Source organism: Apodemus sylvaticus, chromosome 14 (genome assembly GCF_947179515.1).
Source record: "Apodemus sylvaticus chromosome 14, mApoSyl1.1, whole genome shotgun sequence".
Lineage (NCBI taxonomy): Eukaryota > Metazoa > Chordata > Mammalia > Rodentia > Muridae > Apodemus > Apodemus sylvaticus.
The window spans coordinates 56981266-57000120 of NC_067485.1; the positions used below are offsets into that span (position 1 = coordinate 56981266).

Sequence of the window (18855 nt, forward strand, 5' to 3'; positions counted from 1 at the left end):
CACTGCAGGCTGCAGGTATTTATAGGCGTGAGCTGCAAGATAAACCTGGATTATGACAATGGACCACACACAAGCCCCAGTGTCCTTCCCAAGGAGATGACTATACACTCTTCTGTCTGCTTCTCTATAGAAATGTTTAAATATTTTCAAACTTTCAAAAACTGCCAGAAAATCTTCCAAGGGTAGAAATATGAAATGTCTCTGATTTGTGCCTTTAATGTTGCTTTACACTAACCCCCTAGTTCCTACATGTGCTTGTCTGAAGCTCCCTACAGTAAGGGCAGAAATAACAATGAGATCAACAACAGAAGGAAACCTCCAGAATGTACTCCTCATAGATGAGAAGGGCTGTCAAAGGAGTATCTGAATGGGCAGGTGTGGCTTGTGCCTGCAACTCCAACCCTCAGGAAGCTAGGCTAATGCAGGAGAATGATGAGGAGACTGGGCCATACAGATCATATTTCAAAAATAAACAAATAACTAAATGCATTATCATCAATTTTTAAGATTTATTTTTTTGTATGTGCATGTGTGTGCCCATGTGTATACATGTGTATATGTGTGTGCTTGTGTGTGTATGTTTATGTATGTGTGCATATGTGTATGTGTGTAATGTGTGTATTTATGTGCATATGTATATATGTATATATGTCTGTGTGTGTATGAATGTGTGTGTGTGTGTGCGCGTGCACTCCACCTATCACAACAAAGTCAAAAAGAAAACACAAAACTGACATCAAAGTTTTAATGCCCTGCCTCTAGAATGTAATAACTGCCTTCAGGTGGGTGAGTCTTTTTAAAATGTGTTCATGAATCTCACTGAAGACAATAATCAGGAGTCAGTCCACTCTTACCAATTCTTATATGCTAAGTACTTTAGGCATTGTGGGACATATGGGGCCACTGAGGTTTCCCAACTCCATCACTGTAGCTTGAACAGATAAATGAATGTGTGAGACTGTGTGCCAATACAATTTTATTAACATAAACAGGTATCATGCCAGATTTGGCAGGCAAGCTAGTCCCACACACTCCAAACTACTTAGGCCAGGATATTCCAACACCTTTAAGGATTTTCCTTAAAATCTAGCTGTCTTCATCTTCACACAGTAAAAATGCTAGATTTTACAATGGTCTCTTGAAGTACTTAATGTGATTATGAGCTTCCGAATGGCCAAAATGACCGAGGTATAGAGTGCATAACCCTCTAGAGATAGCCTGAGTATATTAGGGAGAAACTCGTTACATTGAAAACTAGTAACATTTTAATTTGGGGAGTTCAATTGAGCAACAGTGTTCATTGGAAAAACCTCAACTAGTAACATTTCAATTATAGAAGTTCAATTGGGGAACAGTGTTACAAGGGAATTCCTACACAGAGGATCAGTAAAGGTCAGAGACAGGGAGTAGCTCACCCAAGGCTACTCAGCAGGTGGTGTCAGGAGGACCTGGAAGTAGAATAGAAGCCAGCCCAGCCCAGCCAGTACTTTCCACACTGCAGCTCTGTGCTCCCTCCCCATACAGTTGTCCTCCACACTGCAGTTCTGTGCTCCCTCCCCACGCAGTGTCCTCCACACTGCAGCTCTGTGCTCCCTCCCCATGCAGTGTCCTCCACACTGCAGCTCTGTGCTCCCTCCCCATGCAGTGTCCTCCACACTGCAGCTCTGTGCTCCCTCCCCATGCAGTTGTCCTCCACACAGCAGCTCTGTGCTCCCTCCCCATGCAGTGTCCTCCACACTGCAGCTCTGTGCTCCTTCCCCATGCAGCTGTCCTCCACACTGCAGCTCTGTGCTCCCTCCCCATGCAGCTGTCCTCAAACCCCTCTCCTGAGGGCTTTCAAAGACAGACATAATGTGAAATAATAAACCGATGAGGGAGTCCATACTTTGTTCTTTTCTTGACAACACAGGTAGCATATGATCAACTAAATATTATCTCTGTGTGTCTCTTCCAGGTCCCTTAAGTGGGTGGAGAAAAAGATATTCCCAAGTCTCTAGGCTGACTAAGATCACTATATAGATGCTTGTTCTGTGTGGAGCAGCAGTTGGGAAACAAACTATGGGGCTGGGGCATGATTCTGTGGGTAAAGGCCTTGTGTTCAGAACCCGGAAACTCACGTAAACCTGGACCTGGCAGCCACAGCTTGGGGTGGGTGATGCGGGCACAGGAGCATCATTGGGCTCACTGACGAGGCAGTCTAGCTGAGTGTGGGGTAACAGACAGTGAAGAATAGCAGAGGAAGACACCTGAAACTGACCTCTGACCCCACACATACACGTATGCACACATGCAAATATATATGTGTATACACACATATCACCACACATACAAACACACTGAGGAGGATAACAGACAAAATAAAAGGTGTAAGAGCTAATAGGCAGCCCCATCTCAGGTAAAATTTATACTGTAGAATATGAAGCAAAGCAACATATTCCCAAATAATAGACTGAATCTTTGATCTGAGAAGAGGGGGGATGGTGTGTGTGTGTGTGTGTGTGTGCTCGCGCGTGCGTGCACGCAGGGTCGGGGGGTGGGGGTGGGGTGAGGGTCCAGATAAGATGCAATGAAACAACCCATTTTCCCATGTTGAATAAAATCTGGTTCATGATTTGTATATTTTAGAATAGCCCGCTACACTAATTTCAACACACTAATAGACTCCCCATTTCCCCCACTTATGGGTGTGGATTCATAGTCGGTAATTATTAATAAAAGTGAAGACCTGAAAACTCCCAGAGCAAGGTTATGGCTCCAAAGCTTTCCCCAACTACACTCATGCTTGGGGGAAAATATGGTGGATAAAGAGAAAGCCTTTGATTGACAGGACTCTAGGTCCTGAAGTGCGGCCGGTCAGTGCAAGAGCAACTGTGACAGGCTGACCCACCCTGAGTGACTTCCACAGATCTGCCTGACGTCCAACTTGAGCTAATGGTTCTGGCAGTGGGCAACTATCCAGCCCTTGAGCCACCATCGGGAGACATGGCAGATACCACCCACTTCCTCTGCTGTCCTTTTAAAGTTCCCAAACTATTTCTTTCTGAACATACAAGAAAGAAACAACTGCAGTGCCAGAGAAGGGAGAGACTGTCTAGGTGCAGGCAAAGGTCCCAGAAGTTGAGATGCAAAAGCTCTGGGCTTATTCTGTATGTCCGATGCCCAGTGTCCACACATGGCTACTGGAAACATGGAGAGCTACACTGGGAGGCGGAATGCTATCCTCCAGAGCCAACAGCAACCATGAATACTGTAGCAAAACAAAGTAGACATGCTGTGTACTACATTATAAGTTCAAAAAGTGGTCAGATGGCTCAGTGGGTAAAGGTATTTGCCACTAAGTCTGATGACTTAAGTTTCATCTCTGCGACTCACTTGATGGAAAGAGGGGGAAATGACGTGATCTGACCATCACACATACCACATGATACATGCATACACCACGCAGACAGTAGCAGTAGCAGCAGCAGCAGCAGCAGCAACAACAACAATAACCTCTGTGAGGCTGGAGACGTGGCTCAGTGGTTGAGGTCGTATAGCTCTTAGGCACTGCTCTTGTAAAGGACCAGAGTTCAGTTCCCAATACCCGTGTCAGTCAGCTCATAACCATCTGTAATTCCAGCTCTAGGACACCTGACTCCCTCTTCGGGATTCTAGACTCATAGGAGTACACACAAAAATAAAAATAAAAATAAAACTCTTTTTCAAAGGAAAAAGATTATTTTTCACCAAAAAGACAAAAAAGAAAAAGAAATAAAAGCTTTAAAATTAAATCATAGAACATGGAGATAGCAGAATAATTAAAAGCCCAAATTTACTCACTGACTGACCTGGAAATAACATCAACCCTTTAACTAGATTAAAACTCATCACTGCTTTCAGGGTATGGTGGTGCACTCCTTTAATCCCGGCCCTTCAAGGCAGAGGCAGAGGCAGAGGCAGAGGCAGGCAGAGGCACAGGCACAGGCAGAGGCAGATCTCTGAGTTTGAGGCCAGTCTGGTCTGTAGAGTGAGTCCCATGACAGTCAGAGTTAAAAAACAAAAACCCTCAAACTCCTCCACTCTCCATGGGAATGCACTGAGAGGCTGTATGAACTAAGGTATGGATGGTGCCTGGCTACAGTGTATCACATGTTCAACAGACGCTGGTGCGCACACACACACATACTCAGTCTACCATCATGAACAGCGCTAAAGCAGCAGGGGTCAGTCAGCTCTCTGTCATACATGCCTGAAAAATCCCAGCAAAGATGAGGAAGACAAGCCTGCCCCAGCACAGCTCTCTGGGTTCGCGATACCTCAGAACCCTGCTCCTGACTCAGCAGCAAGCTGAAGGCTGTCCTCTATTTAGGGTGATAACTAACTGGCTTCTAGCAGTTGTTACCTTAGGACTCATGATGGATTAACAAAGAAAAGGAGGTGGCCGGCTTTGTAGTGAGTCTTAAATGAGAAAAGTAAAAGATTGTGATACTCATAACTACTTTAATTTTTTTCTTTTTTAAATGCAATGGGGAAAAAAAGCCTACCACTTGCTCCAGACTCAGCCAAATCAAGAGAGTAAAGCTGGGCTGGGCTGAGAGTCAGAAGACCTTGTTCTAGGCTGAATACTGATGCCTGCTTGACAATTTTGCATATAGCTCTTTTCTTCTTGGGCCTTAATTTCCTTATCTTTTAAGGTGCAAAAAAATAAATTAAATGAGTTTATTGGAAACCAAAAAACACACCAAAGGGTAAGAGGTTATCCTGAACAACAATGGTCAGTGGTGCTTCTGCTAACGGGCTGTCAGGAGACACCGAGGGCATTACATTATCAACCTAGCACTATTTCTCTTTTTAGATTTATGTTCTTCATATTGGATCAGCAAATATAAAAGGTTTGCAAAATGCTAATATTTCCCAAATTACTGTTGAAGATTTTTTGGTTGATAACTGAAAAAAAAAGTATAGTAGCAAGAAAAAGTAGAAATATTTTATGCAAACTCAATCCATTGACTTGGGAGTTTTAAAAAAAAATCAGATTTAACATTTGGCTTAAACTTTCTACACAAAAAGTTGCCAGAACCCAGATGGTTAAGAAGACAAGGACAGCACTCTACTCCAACGCAATGCTCAAGGGAAGGAAAGAGGAAGGGAAGGTAGATGCGGAGGAGCACACGCAGTGACAGAAGCCATTCCTACACTTCTCTTGCTACCTACTGACCACCCTGATCAGACATTTCACCTCTGAGGGCCTTGATACTGTCTATCTGTGAAACAGGAAATACATGTCTTGATTAATTTTCTGTTGCTGAGATAAAACACTACAACCAAGGCAACTTAGAGAAGGAAAGATTTATTTGTTATTTAGCGTTCCAGGGTGTCTTGGTTTGGGTTTCATTTCTGTAAAGAGACACTATGACCAAGACAACACTTATAAAGGACAACATTTAATTGGGGCTGGCTTATACGTTCAGAGGGTCAGTCCATTATCATCATGGTGGGAAGCATGGATGGCAGCATCCACACAGGCATGGCTCTGGAGGAGCTGAAAGTTCTACATCTTCATCTGAAGGCAAACAGGAGGAGACTGGATTCCACAGGGCTAGGAGGAAGGTCTCAAAGCCTACCCCCACAGTGACACACTTCCATTAACAAGGTCACACCTACTCTAGCAAGGCTCCTCAATAGCGCTACTCCCTGGGCCAAGTATGTTCCAACCACCACATAGGGGATGAGTGTCCAAAGAGCCAAGTGGAGGCAGCAGGCAGGAGACAGGGGAGATGGAGCTGGAAGCTGAGAGCACAGGGCTCACATCTCAAACCACCAACAGGAAGTAGAGAGAGCACATTAGAAATGGCAAAAGTCTCTAAAAACCCACCTCCAGTGACAAATCCCCAAGGCCACACCTATGAACCTCACCAAACAGTACCACCAACTGAGGACCAATTTTCAAATGCCAAAAAGTATGGGGGAGGGGGGCAGTTATCATTCAAAACACTCAACTACTACATATATCACAAGGGGATTGTGTAGAAATGCCAGCAGAGTTCTTTGCACATAGAACTGCTTGGTCACTAGACATAAATTTCAAAAAGCATCTCAGACTTAAACTTGGTTGTTTCAAAAGAGAAGAAGGAGAACAGCGTCTCTACACACAAAACCTAATCGTCTGTTAAGTTGTCTTGAGCCTTCTACCTATGCCAAAATTTTACAAAGCACTGAGTCTGCAGACATGTGCCTATGCTTCTACTTGGTGATGGTAACTGCCTCACCAGACCTAACTGCAATGAGGTGACTGCGCCGGCTGCCACATCTCATTAATTTTCTCGTTTGTCCCCAGAATCTAAAACAATGGGAAGGCCATTCTGAAAAGATGAAACAGAGCAGCCACTGTGGACAAACTATAAGCAATCTGTGTGAATTTGGCAACCAAAGAGGATAAAAATCTTGGGAGGAGAGCCAATGGGATGACTCAGTGGGTAGACACTTGCCTCCAGGCCTGACAACCTGAATTCAATCCCTAGAACCCATATGGTAAAAGGTGAAAACCAATTCCCACAAGCTGTCCTCTGACTTCTATACAGGCTCTGGGGAGAGACCCTGTGTAGCCTCCTCACCCATTCACACAACAAATAAATAAACTGCAAAAAGTCTTCTTCTAGCTCAGTGGTTCTCAACCTTCCTAATGTTGTGGCCCTTTAATACAGTTAGTTCCTCATATGGTGTTGACCCCAACCATAAAATTATCGTTTCTAGTTCATAACTGTAATTTTTCTATTGTTATGAATCATAATGTAAATACGTGAAATATAGGATATCTGATATGCAACCCAAAGGGATCGAGACCCACAAGTTGAAATCCACTGATCTAGCCAAGCTAGAAAGAAGAGGAGAAACTGTGTTGAAATCTACAGATCTGGAGCAAGCAAAATCTGGAAGCATTGCTTCTGGCCTGAGACTAGTGTCTATGCTCAAAAGTCAAAGGGAGTTTTCCACAGGAAATTCAGCAAGCTTGAAGAATGTTTTAAGGTGTGTGTGTGTGTGTGTGTGTGTGTTTGTGTGTGTTTGGGGAGATGGGGAGTAGCTACTCTTCTGTTGCTGTGATAAAATATCATAACTAAACAAGACTTAGAGAGGGAAGAGTTTATTTTGACTCCTGGCTCCGGAAGGATACAGGTCCACAATGGCAGCCAGTGGCAAGCACGCTGGCAGGAGCAGGAAGCTGAGCTATGACATCTTCAACTGTAAAAACAGAAAAGCAAAGAGCTGACCTGATGTGGTGCAAGGCAATGAACTCTAAAAGCCTGTCCTCCGTGACCGACTTCCTCCAGTGAGGCCACGCCTCCTAAACCAAAAGATTAGATTCATGAGCTGGTGGGAAAGTCATTTGAACCACTGCTAGGTAGGGGGTTGTTTTTAGAGGCCTACTTAAGATGGAACCAATTTTCACAAGGAAGAAAATAAAATGCTTCCTCCAGCAGTCGAGGAACCAAGAACAGGAAAAGTGCCATATGATGAAAGCTTTTAGTTCAAAAATAAATAAATAAAGAAGAAGTTTTGCAAGTTGTTTTAATACAGAGATGTTAGGTTTATATACATAATCAACCAAAACATTTACAGGCATACAATTTTCTTGTCAAGCTGATAATATGTTTTTCTTTTTCCTGGAAACTCAGTATCACAAATGTACTGTGATGGCTGATTTAAAAAAGAAAAAAGATTCAACAATTCTAGATCCAGTATGGAGAAAGAGAGAGAGAGAGAGAGAGAGAGAGAGAGAGAGAGAGAGAGAGAGAGAGAGTTAGGAAAAGAGGGAGAGAGAGACAGGAGACAGAGAGGGACAGAGAGAGGAGAAGGAGGGAGAAAAAAACGAGTTCAATTTAAAAGTTTCCTATCAACCTTGTTTTTTGAAATGGAATGGAAACGGCCTCGCACTGTCTGAAGGAAGCTCCCTCTGAACTTGTTTTTGGACTCTTGGGGTCAGATCTCTCACCAAGGAATGTAAGAACTTTTAGACTTGAAACCCGTGGCCTACAAGAACTGTGTAGTCTTTGAAAAATGGCACATTAGCCTCTAAATTTCCAACTGTGTCTTTTCCTTATTAGAACCCACCCCTACCTAGACCCTCACCAAGAGCTATGTTTTAGACAGAACAGGACACTCTATACTGTTCTGGCAGCAAGGACCAGACATGTGCACACGTTCATCAGTGTACACAGTAGGTGCACCCTGTGCTGAACTGCTCACGTGCATCCTGCTCTGTACTGGTGTACAATGTACTCTACACAGATATGTAAGTATGTATGGAATGAACTAGTATGTACATGTGCCTACACTGTTAGACACAGGTGTCCTGTTTTGTATGCACTTGGAAAACCTTACTGGTATGCACACATCTGTCCTAATAAACATGTTCTGTTCATCAATGGGCCCATATAGACAGCAGAGACTCTAAGAGTGGAAGCGCCCAGGCAGAAAGTAGAAGTGACTGGTTGGACCACACAACACCTAGAAAGGAGGCAAAGGGGTGGGAGCTGGTCTCTTTTCTGGAAGACAGGAGAGCTGCAGTGTGCTGTGGTAACACTCAGCCAAGGGCAAGAACATCTCTTTACAAATGCCACAGGCAGAAGACTGAACACAGAGAACACTCTGAGGACATGTGTAATAACAGATCCCCATGCTGTGTCCCATACACAGCAGGGAGGGGCTCATTAAATCACCAACTGAATATCCTTTATATAATGGCTCCAGACTCACATTATCCCTCACCACAAACAGCTGTGGGGGAGGAGCCAAAGTGGGACAACGACACACAAGAGCACACTGATACAGTTTATTACAAAAGGTTTGTGATCATGGATCTGGGTGCAAACCAAGATTGTCTTCTTGTTTTGTTCCATGTCTCCAGAGCCCACCCAGCCATAGAGGCTGGTGCTTGAAGGAGAGAGAGAGAGAGAGAGAGAGAGAGAGAGAGAGAGAGAGAGAGAGAGAGAGAGAGAGCATGCAAGCCCTCTGTCAGGCTGCTGGTCCCAGGAAGTGTTCTCTCTGGCTGTTACTCTTAGAATGAGCCACCCAGCCAGGACCTCCGCTGCCTCGGTACAGGAGCTCTGACCAGAAGCTCCACGAAGACAGGATTCACACTGAGCTGCACTGTCAACACCAGGAAGTACAACAGGACACACACACACACACATGTGCGTGGGGACAGTCAGGCGTATATGCATTTATCACGAGCTGACAGACCCGATCAGTCTGCTTGATTCCTCTCACATCTTCTAAAACAAAGATTCCTTGGTCTAGGTTAGTATACTCTATACTAAAACATGATCTCTTGTTCTGGCATTGTCAATAGAATCCCATACCTAAGGGTGAAAAACTTGTAGTTTAATTAAAATGTTAAGGAATCAAACCCAATCTGGAGTTGAGCAAGGGAGAATTTCCAATTAAGTAGTGTGCACTTAAAATACAACATACATTCACATACTTGCACAGTTTTGGGAAGAAGAGTTTCTGGACAGTGGAAAGTATCAGCAGTATATAACCACAAGGCAGGGCAAGGACATCCAACAGCCAGGGGCTCTGTTCCCAAGACCCCTTCATCAGGATCAGTCTGATAAGGGTAAGATTCACTGCGGCACAGGATCCTGGTCTCACCACCAGAGCTACGAAATAACCAGCAAGCCTACTGAACAGAAAGCCCCAGGACAGCCATATAAGAGCAATCTTCCATGACTTCCACACAACCCACACAGCCAACGAAGCACAAACTGCCCCCAAAGCTTCTCCAGCAAAATACCTTGAAAAGGGGTGGGGGCGGAGGCGCATTAATTGTGCTCTTCCTGTTCAACTTTCATTTGCAAAGAGGAAGGGTTATCCAAAACAAGCATGCATCTCAACTGCTCTCAGGTGGAAGGAAAGCCAAAAAAAAAAGATCAAACAATCTTCCTCGGAGTTCAAGCCTTTAGATGGCCTGACCTGACCAGTTTTTCCATACTTCAATTCCAAAGAACCTTTTCTAAAGGCAAAAGTGACCTGGAAACAAAATCTTTTGGTGGTGTACTCAGAGTAACCACCAGGCTGAAGGGAAGGGACAGCCAAAGGGAGCTAGCTCAGCACAAAGGGACAGGTTTGCAAACCGTCGAAAAGGACAAAAGAGAAAAGAATTAAGAGGCACAGACCACAACAGGGAGGGATGGAGCAAGAGACTGAGGCTCTGTACTAGAAAAGGCAGCGAAGCTGGTGACAAAGGGACAGGGACACCCAGAGGAGGATGCTGGGATTGGGGAGATGGGAACTTACCCCAAGTCAGAGTAGGCTGGACAGAGGGGGGCCCGCAATTAAACACCAGTGACAAGTAGCATAAGGGCATCCGAGGCAAGGCTTCCTAAGACACTTGAAACCCTAAGCTGCCAGGAGGTGGCCAGTCGGGTGACAGCAGCAGATCAGAGCAGGACAGGCAGAACGTCATTGAGAAAACATCAGTCCATCCAAGGATAAGGAAAGCCACCGAGTTTGAAGATGAGAAACAAAGGTTTAAAAGTGTGTGGAGGGAGCCAGGCCCAGGCAGCCGGGAGAAGTATTGAGCTAAATGGGGCACCTCTGTGGTGGCCTCTCAAAGCTTGCTGTCACCTTCTGCCTCCAGGGAAAGAACTGGGTGTTGTTTCCAACCCCTGAGCAGCATGAGGTAGAGGAGAGGGCATTTCAGTCCTAGGGAGAAACAGGGTTACCCTTTTGAAAAGGATTGGCCAGGTGATTCTGTGGTTATTGCTGTTGATTTGGTTTTTAACATTTTTTATTATTTTTAATTATACGTAGAGGGGGGTGTGGGGGTGTGGGGGTGTGTGTGCTGGCGTACCACATGCATGTGGGTATGCGTAAATGAGTACAAGTGCTATCGGAAGCCAGAGGCACTGGCTTCTCAGAAGCTGGAGTAAAAGATGGTGGTGAGCTACCTGATGTGGTGGCTGGAACCCAACTCAGGTCCTCTGGAAGAGCAACAAATGCTCCTGACCACTGCGCCATCTCTCCAGTACAGGCCAGGTTCGGTTTAGCCTTCCACCTATATCTAACACCATCAGCAAATCTGCAGCACGCAAACCAGTGAACAGGAAATAAACCATGTGATGCTATAAATGTGGTGTTGGCTGTTGGACTGGCCAAGAAAGGAAAATGGGTCCAGTAGCCAGTATAGGTCTGCGTGTGCATGCAGGGGCGTGTGCATGTAAGCACACACGCACAAGTAACAGAAAATTATAGTTGTGGATTTGCTGTTGTTGTTAACAGACAAATCTTAGAAAGGTAAGACACGGAGAGGACAACAGAAACGTAGAACCTGTAATAAAAGGATCTACCCCAGGAAGGCGTCTGGGGAAGGGCCGCTGTGCTCAGGATCAGCAGGAGAGGAAGGCTCAGAAGCTGGCCCTTGATTACAGTTCTGAGCAGCTGATCCTTCCAATCCCCAGCCAGGGAGGGGCTGAATTTGGAGTCAGACTCTTGTAGTCCTAGCCTAGGTGGGTTATCAAATGCCGAAACCTCCATCGCTTCTCCTCTCATCAGCTCTGACGACCAGCCTGGGCACCCTCGATAGCTTCAAGAAAAAAATAAGAAAGCAAACTCAAAATGGAAGCAGTGTCAAGAGGTACGGACTCTGGACACGGATGAAGTGCAAGGGATGTGACTCGGTCAGGCCGCGGAGCGATGACTGGAAAAGCTGAAAACATGAAAACTACAGCGTCTAACTCCGTGAGGGTAGACAAGAGACCCTGGGACTGAGACACAGAACAAAGGAGACAGAGGCCAACTGAAGTCTGATGGGCTGCTGTGATTTAAACTGTGGCCACAGCTTGCAGTAGTGAAGATGTACATTTCTGAGCAAGCGCTGGCAGGCATGAGGACAGGTAAAAAGTATCTCCCCAGAAACAGCGGGTCTTCCCATCTTAGGCATTCAACAGGTTTTCTTTTTCAAAATACAATAGGTCTATCAATCCTTTGAGAACCACATACAATGTATCTTAAGCATATTCCCTTCCCACAAGCCTCCCTCTAAGGACAGGTTCTCATCCTGTGGATTTCTACCTCTTGGGGGATCCCCTATCAGAGATCCTGCATATCAGATACTCATATTATGGTTAATATTAATAAATTAATCAAATTAATAAATTAATGAGTAGCAAAGCTATAGATATTAAGTAGCAAAGAAAATAATGTTATGGTTGGTGGTCACCACAACATGAGGAACTGTTGTTTTAAAGGGTTGCAGCGTTAGGAAAGATGAGGACCACTGCCCTGAGCCAATGTTTATAGTTAAGCCAGATATGACAAGTTTTAATGCTACATTTATCACCATCTATCGCTTTATTAATCAATAAAATAGAAGTCAGACTGTTTTAAATATGGAAAACCTATACCAAAAATACATAAAAACATATCTCCTTTAAAATTACTTTGGGAGGCTGGAGAGATGGCTCAGCAGGTAAGAGTGTATACAGCTCCTGAGAGGACTTCAGTTTGGCTCCCAGCAGCCATGTCGGGGAGTTTGGGGAGCTCACCATCCCCTGTAACTCCAGCTTCAGGAGATCTGTTGGCTTCTATTGGCCCCTAGGAGTACCTATATGCCCATATATAAATACACACACACACACAATTAAAAAAATTAAATAAAGTCTTTCAAAAGTTACTTTGCCAGAAAGAAGGAAGGAAGGAAGGAAGGAAGGAAGGAAGGAAGGAAGGAAGGAAGGAAGGAAAGAAAGAAAGAAAGAAAGAAAGAAAGAAAGAAAGAAAGAAAGAAAGAAAGAAAGAAAGAAAGAAGTGATATTTGCTTTTAAGACTTACCCTAACAGATTCCAGGGAACCTAATACCCTCTTCTGGCCTCCTTGGGTTCCTGTGCTTAAGTATACATACCCATACAACCAACACACACACACACAATTTAAAAATAAAATCTTTAAAACAATTGCTTTGGGGATAAAAGGTGTGGCACTATCAAGAATCCCACAGATAGGACAGAAACAGGATCCTCTAAGAGGCGCATGCTAACAACAGTTCCGGACTTTAGCCTCTCCTGGACAAAAGCAGTAAGTGGAACTTTAGGGGCCCAGCAGCTGGCAAGTTCTCTCTTCTGCAAAGCCTTGGTGGAACAGCTGGGGAATGCAGGACGCTTTTGAACAGGCTGCTATGTGATCCAAAATAACACTGCCTGTTCATCTTCCCCACAAAGGAAGCGAAGGCCTGGCGCTTGCCCTCCAGCTGCTTCGGGCTTCTCATGGAGGCACAAGTGGCTGCGAGTGGAGGCACAGAGCGGGGTGGACAGAGAGACCCCGCTCCTAACCTTTACAACTGTTAACTGGTTTCAGGGAGCTCATTTTTCCAGTGTGGGAGAGGGCTATACATTTCATGTCCAAATGTGGAACCCGCACCGTGGCAGGCCCCTGACTTCTCCCGTTTATACCACAGAGAGAAGAAACAGTTTATCAAAACCACACCATCAACTGTGAAGGGCTTGGCAGAGCTTCCAGGGTTTCAACCTCTAAGTGTTTGAAAGATAAAGGCCAGAACACAAGGGAGGGGAGGGGAGGAGAGGGCAGGGGGAAGGATAGGGGGAAGGGGAGGAGAGGGGGAGGGGAGGGCGAAGGGAGGGAAGGGGAGGGGAGAGGAAGGAAAAGAAAGGGGGAAGAAGAAAGGAGGAAGGAGGGGGGAAGGGGAGGGGGAAAGGGGAAGGGGAGGAGAGGGGGAGGGGAGAGGGAAGGAGAGGGGGAAGGGGAGGAGAGGGGGGAAGGGGAGGAGAGGGGAGGGGGAAGGGGAGTGGAGGGGGAAGGGGAGGTGGAGGAGAGGAAAGGGAGAGGGGAGGAGAGAGGGAGAGGAGGAGAAAGGAGAGGGGGAAGGGGAGGGAGAAGGGGAGGGGGAGGAGAGAGAAGGGAGAGGAGGGGGAAGGGGAGGGGAAGAGAGGGGGAAGGGGAGGGGAAAAGGGGGGAAGGGGAGGGGAAGATGGGGGAAGGGGAGGGGAAAAGGGGGGAAGGGGAGGGGAAGATGGGGGAAGGGGAGGGGAAGAGGGGGGAGGGGAAGGGAAGGCAGGACACAGTATTCCTCCACTTAGGTTTATGAAGTTGAGAACTTCCCCAGTGTTTCCCTGTGTGACATGGGCGCCTTGGCTGCTGTTTCTCAGCCTTACCGCAGCACGCCTTCTTCCAGCCGCTTCTCAGAGCACAGCAGTTTTCAGGACACAGAGTGTACCACACTTGAGAAAATATTTCCATTTTCCAAATAAAATGCCCCTCTTTCCAAGATCGGGCAGGCACTTTTTTTTTTAAGTATTGTAGATGGCCCGTTAATTAGACAAAAAAAGAAAAGGAAAGAAAAAGAATACTTCCTTCCTTTTCTCAGTTCAGTTTTAAGTTTGTTTTTTTTTAAGTCTTGTTTTGTTGGTTATTTGGATACTGGCTTTAAGTTTGAAGGAAAGGGAAATGACTGGAAAGCTAGCCACAAAATTACACAGTGGCGGGGCCAGAAGGAAGGCCTCCGGAGTTCTGGAGGCCCTTGCAAATTCCTCCACAAGTGGACAAAGTTTCCATCACCAACGACCTTCCCCTCTCTCAGCTTGCTGACAAAGAGGAGAAATCCTTCTGAGCACAGTCGTGAAGAATGGACAGACATGGGGGTGAGGGTGAGCCACTGGATCCCACCTTCTTTACCTGTCAATGCCACACGGAAATGGAGAAAGCAGAACGCTGTTCTTACACCTCATGGGTTGGTTGAGCAGCTACTATGTCCTGGGCGCTGTGCCAAGTATCTCATATACTGTATCTAATTTTATGCCTATAGCTGGAAATCAAGCTAGACTGCTCCCATCCCCATCTTGGAGGAAGAAAAGGAAGCTCAGAGAGGCTGAGACACTGGCTAAGGCAGCATTAGTGGGAGATGCACCCTGAGGCCAGTCACTGGGACTCCATGTGCTGAGCCTTCACCCATTCCCCCTGGGTGTCCCCAGGACTGGCACAGCACTAAGACATTCTGAGCCCCAGAATGACATTCTAGAGTCACCTCTCTTTGTAAAGCCACGTGTTCTAAGCAGCATGCAGGGTCGTACTAAAGTCCCATGTCGTAAGCATGAGCTCAGTGTTAACAGCGCCATTTGAACCGTGTATCCTTAGGTCTGTAAAGGAGACTCAAGCAGTAGGAAGCCCGTTTAACAAATCAGGAAGATCAACTTCCCAAGTCACTCTCACTTTACTACATACACACTTTCAGGCCTGTGGCCATGTCACTCACATTGGGTGGGGCTGATGGCTCCATGCTCTGGAGAATTCCTGGCCCCAGGTTCACCTGGTTAGACACCACAGGAAACAGGAGACAGTGAATCCTGATCCTCTAATGGGACTGTTCTGGAGTCCTACAGGTTGGTTGGTTGCTTGGTTGAGTTTTGTTTTTTTTTTTTAAATATAATTTTTTCAGCATTTCTTAAACTTTACAAGTTGGTGTCACTGAAGTGGTGTCATTAATGGAAGAAGTTTAATGTCCAACCAGATCACATGTGACCAGAATTATGTAACAGATTGAACAATATATGAAAACTTCATGCCTGTGTGTGCAGTACTCAGGAGACTAAGGCAGGTACGCCATAAGTTCTGTCAGGCCGGGCTACAGAGTGAAACCCTGTCTGAAAACAACAAAACCAGAGGGAGCAGAGCTGCCTCATAAGCAGCCTGGTAGGCAGCAGCAAACACTCCTCATCAGCAGATCTGACTTGCAGAACTTTCAGCCTCCTAACCCTTCCGTTTTCAAACCCACCCTCTGAAGGAGGTGGTGAGGTGCAAGGCCAAATCTCAGGAGCCATCTCAGGCTGGGGGATTTTCCTAAGTCTCAAGCACGTCATCAAAGCCAGCCCCTCCCTTACAACAGCAGACCAGGGTCAGGCTAAGAGATGTGAAGTGTGACTTACTTATGCACTGACCCTGAGGCTGGAGGGCACCTGTCAGCAGAGTGTGCCTGGCTGTCTTTCTCTTAAGGAACACTTCCTCCCCTAAGGTCCAGGATCTGAACACAGGGAAGCCTCTCCTGACATCCATGCCAGGACAAATACTGCGCCTGTGCTAAGGTCTGCAGGGTGACAGCTTGAGCTATAGATGCGATGATGGAAACCAAGTGGCCTCTTCCCTTCCGCAGTACCGCAACTGCAATAAGGTGATTTCAACAGGTCTGCAGGCCCTTAACCCTGCACGGGGCCCACACTATAGCCCGGGATTGGAACCTCTTCTCCTATGGCTCTTAGTAATACAGTTACCACTTTCTGGGGCTCCACTCTCTTGGTACCGGGTATAGGGGGGGGAGGGGAACTGGGGAGGGGGAGGGGCTGCAGGCTGTCACCCGGGCTAAGCCCCGCCCTTGAGGAGCCCAGCACACGCGCAGACGCCAAGGGTAGGGGAGTGGGCAGGAGGAGGCAGGGCTCGCGTCGCGCCTGGTTCAAACCCGAGCTTGTCCTGCCCAGGCGCGGCCCAGGCACAGAAGCCCAGGCAGTTCTGGGCAGCCGGGGAGAGGGAGTTGACCGCGAAGTTGGAATTGTGTTTCCCTTCTGCGCCCCAGCCTGGGAACCCTCTTCCCCGCCCCTCCTCTCACCTAACTTCCCCGAAACTTGGAAATCCAAAATCCAAACTTGGCCGGACTTCCCCGCTGGGCAGCAAGGACGGAAGTGGGTGGACTCGGCAGCCGCACGGTGCTTTTGTTACCAGCCGGGTACTCCACGAGCTGAAACAGCACTCGGCGCTAGCGGCCTGTGGACCCGCCACCCCCTCCCGGCCAGTGCCTCCCGGGCTCCAGCCTCGCCCCCGCAGGCCCGCCGGCAGCCGTGAAACGGACCCCACTTCCCGCCTTGGGAGGCACGCAAAGACATCCTGAGGACTGCAGTCCGTGGCCCAGTACTGCCTCCGAGCTCCTGGCCACTCCTCACCTTGCCAGGCTCTCCCGAACCTCCTAGACAGGATCGTGACTTCCCGCGGGACAGCAGCACCACAGTCCCGACCAGCGGCTCCCAAGCCACTCGCCGCCTCTTGGCCCTGAGTCCTGCTCACCCACTCTACCCCCGCCTCTGGGTGGTTCACTTCGCTCCTTACCTGGAGGCTTGCAAATCCCCTCCCCTCTGCTGGACCGAGCGGTGATCGGGAGCTGGCGCCCTCTGCCGGGACACCAGGGGGAGCCCCGCAGGTCGGGCAGAGGAAGGAGGGGAAAGTGTAGGACGCAACTCAGCAGGGACACCCCTTCCTGAGCAGGAGCCAGGGCGCAGGGACCCGTCTGGGCCAGATCCTAAAAGCTGTGCCTGCTCCCAGAACAGGCACGCGAGGCCAGAGTTGTCCCCCTTGCGGGCCATGAGACCCAGTCCCGTCACTGCTCCCTCGTCCTATAGTGCTCCGAAAAAAACACGATGAATCTACAATACGCACGTGCAATTCTAAGACACTGGAAATGGGGCGTTTACAGTGCTCAAACTAAGTTTGTGTCTGTGTCCCAGTGCCTCTCTGCTTAAAGAGACTGAAGGAAAGAGCGGGAGTCCGTCACACTTTGGGTCTCCCCATAGGAAGACGCTCCCGTAAAGCCCCAGGTGCGGTGGCAGCCGCGGGGCAGGGGACGCCGGGTCCAGTCGCTGCAGAAGCCCAGACTGGGGGGAGTGGCTAGGGGCTGCCTCGCTCTCTCGGCAAAGATAAACACACTTCAGCAGCTTAACTCTCAGCCTTCCGGGGGTTACAGAGAAACTTAGGGGTCCAGTCGAGAGACCATCTCAGAGCAAGGGCCTGTTCCAGACCCGGAAAACGTCCTCCGAGACCCCCCTACTTCCCGACCCTACTCACCTCGCTCTCCTGCGCAGCCGCCTTCGCCCACCTGCCGCCCCGGTGCCTGCGACAAGGTCCCGGCGGCCTGGGGAACGCACGATCGCGCTGGACCTCAGGGTCCGCAGCAGGGTCCTCAGCCCCAGCTCGCTCCCCCGGAGTGCGCGGGGAGGTCGGCTCCGCTCCGGACGGACGCAGCGTTTGGAGTAAAGCGATCTGCGGCCTCAGAGCTGACCTAGCGCCTCCTTCCCGGACAACCGGTACGCGAATCCCGGCGCGGCGGGCGAGCAGGCGCCGGGTATTAATTGTGGGGCCCCGGGTGTCCTCCGCCAGGCGCTCTGAGTGGCTCTGATGGCGCGCCAGGCCAGCGGAGCCGGTGCGACCCACCCCCTCGGCGCGCTCCCGCCCAGGCTGGGCCGGGGACGCGCCCCGCGCACGCGCCCCGCGGCTCCGGGACTCCTCAGCCCTGGGCTCTCGTTACCCGAAGCTTCCGGGAGCCAGAGAAGCTCCTCACCTCTGAGTCCGCGAGCTGCCGGCGTGAGCTTCCAGCGGTCCTAGGGATAAGAACTGGCAACCCGGGCGAACATTGCAGCCTATAGCTCTCCGGGCTGGATGCCGAGGCGACCGAGTAGGCAACTCACGTCTGTACAAAGTCCAGTCCCACCACAGCCACCAGACTCCAGAGGAACTTAGAGAGCGCGTTGGTGGAGCTTCGCAACTGATTACCACAAGACTGCAGCCTGTCACCTCCCCGCCGGTCGGTCGGGTTGTCAGGTTTCTTATTCGTGCTGTCTTTAGGTGGGACCAGGAAATTTGCATTTCTCGCAAGCTCCTAGGTGATGCTGAGTTAAAGTTTGTGAAAGCGCTACGTGAAGAACAGAGCGATAGATAAATTTAAATGTGGAAAATACGTTGCATTTCTGTTTGAGCATAGTGTTAGAAATGAACTTCCTTCCAATCCCTGCTTGCTTCCTCTGGGTGTTAAGTTCTTATTTTTCTCTCCAGAGTTTGTTCCTAGCTTACACCGAGCAGCTCCCATAAAGGGAAAGGAAAGGAAGGGCTGCC

General features: G+C 48.3%; 1 protein-coding gene across 1 annotated transcript in view; it reads right to left on the minus strand.

The window, feature by feature from the left end:
- Positions 1-17901, minus strand: part of Svil (supervillin) — a 184626-nt gene extending 166725 nt beyond the window's left edge. Inside the window, exon 1 of the mRNA XM_052157226.1 lies at positions 17812-17901. The gene's annotated coding sequence lies outside the window, so the exon portion shown is untranslated. The remainder of the gene's footprint in view (positions 1-17811) is intronic.
- Between the last annotated feature and the right edge of the window lie 954 nt (positions 17902-18855).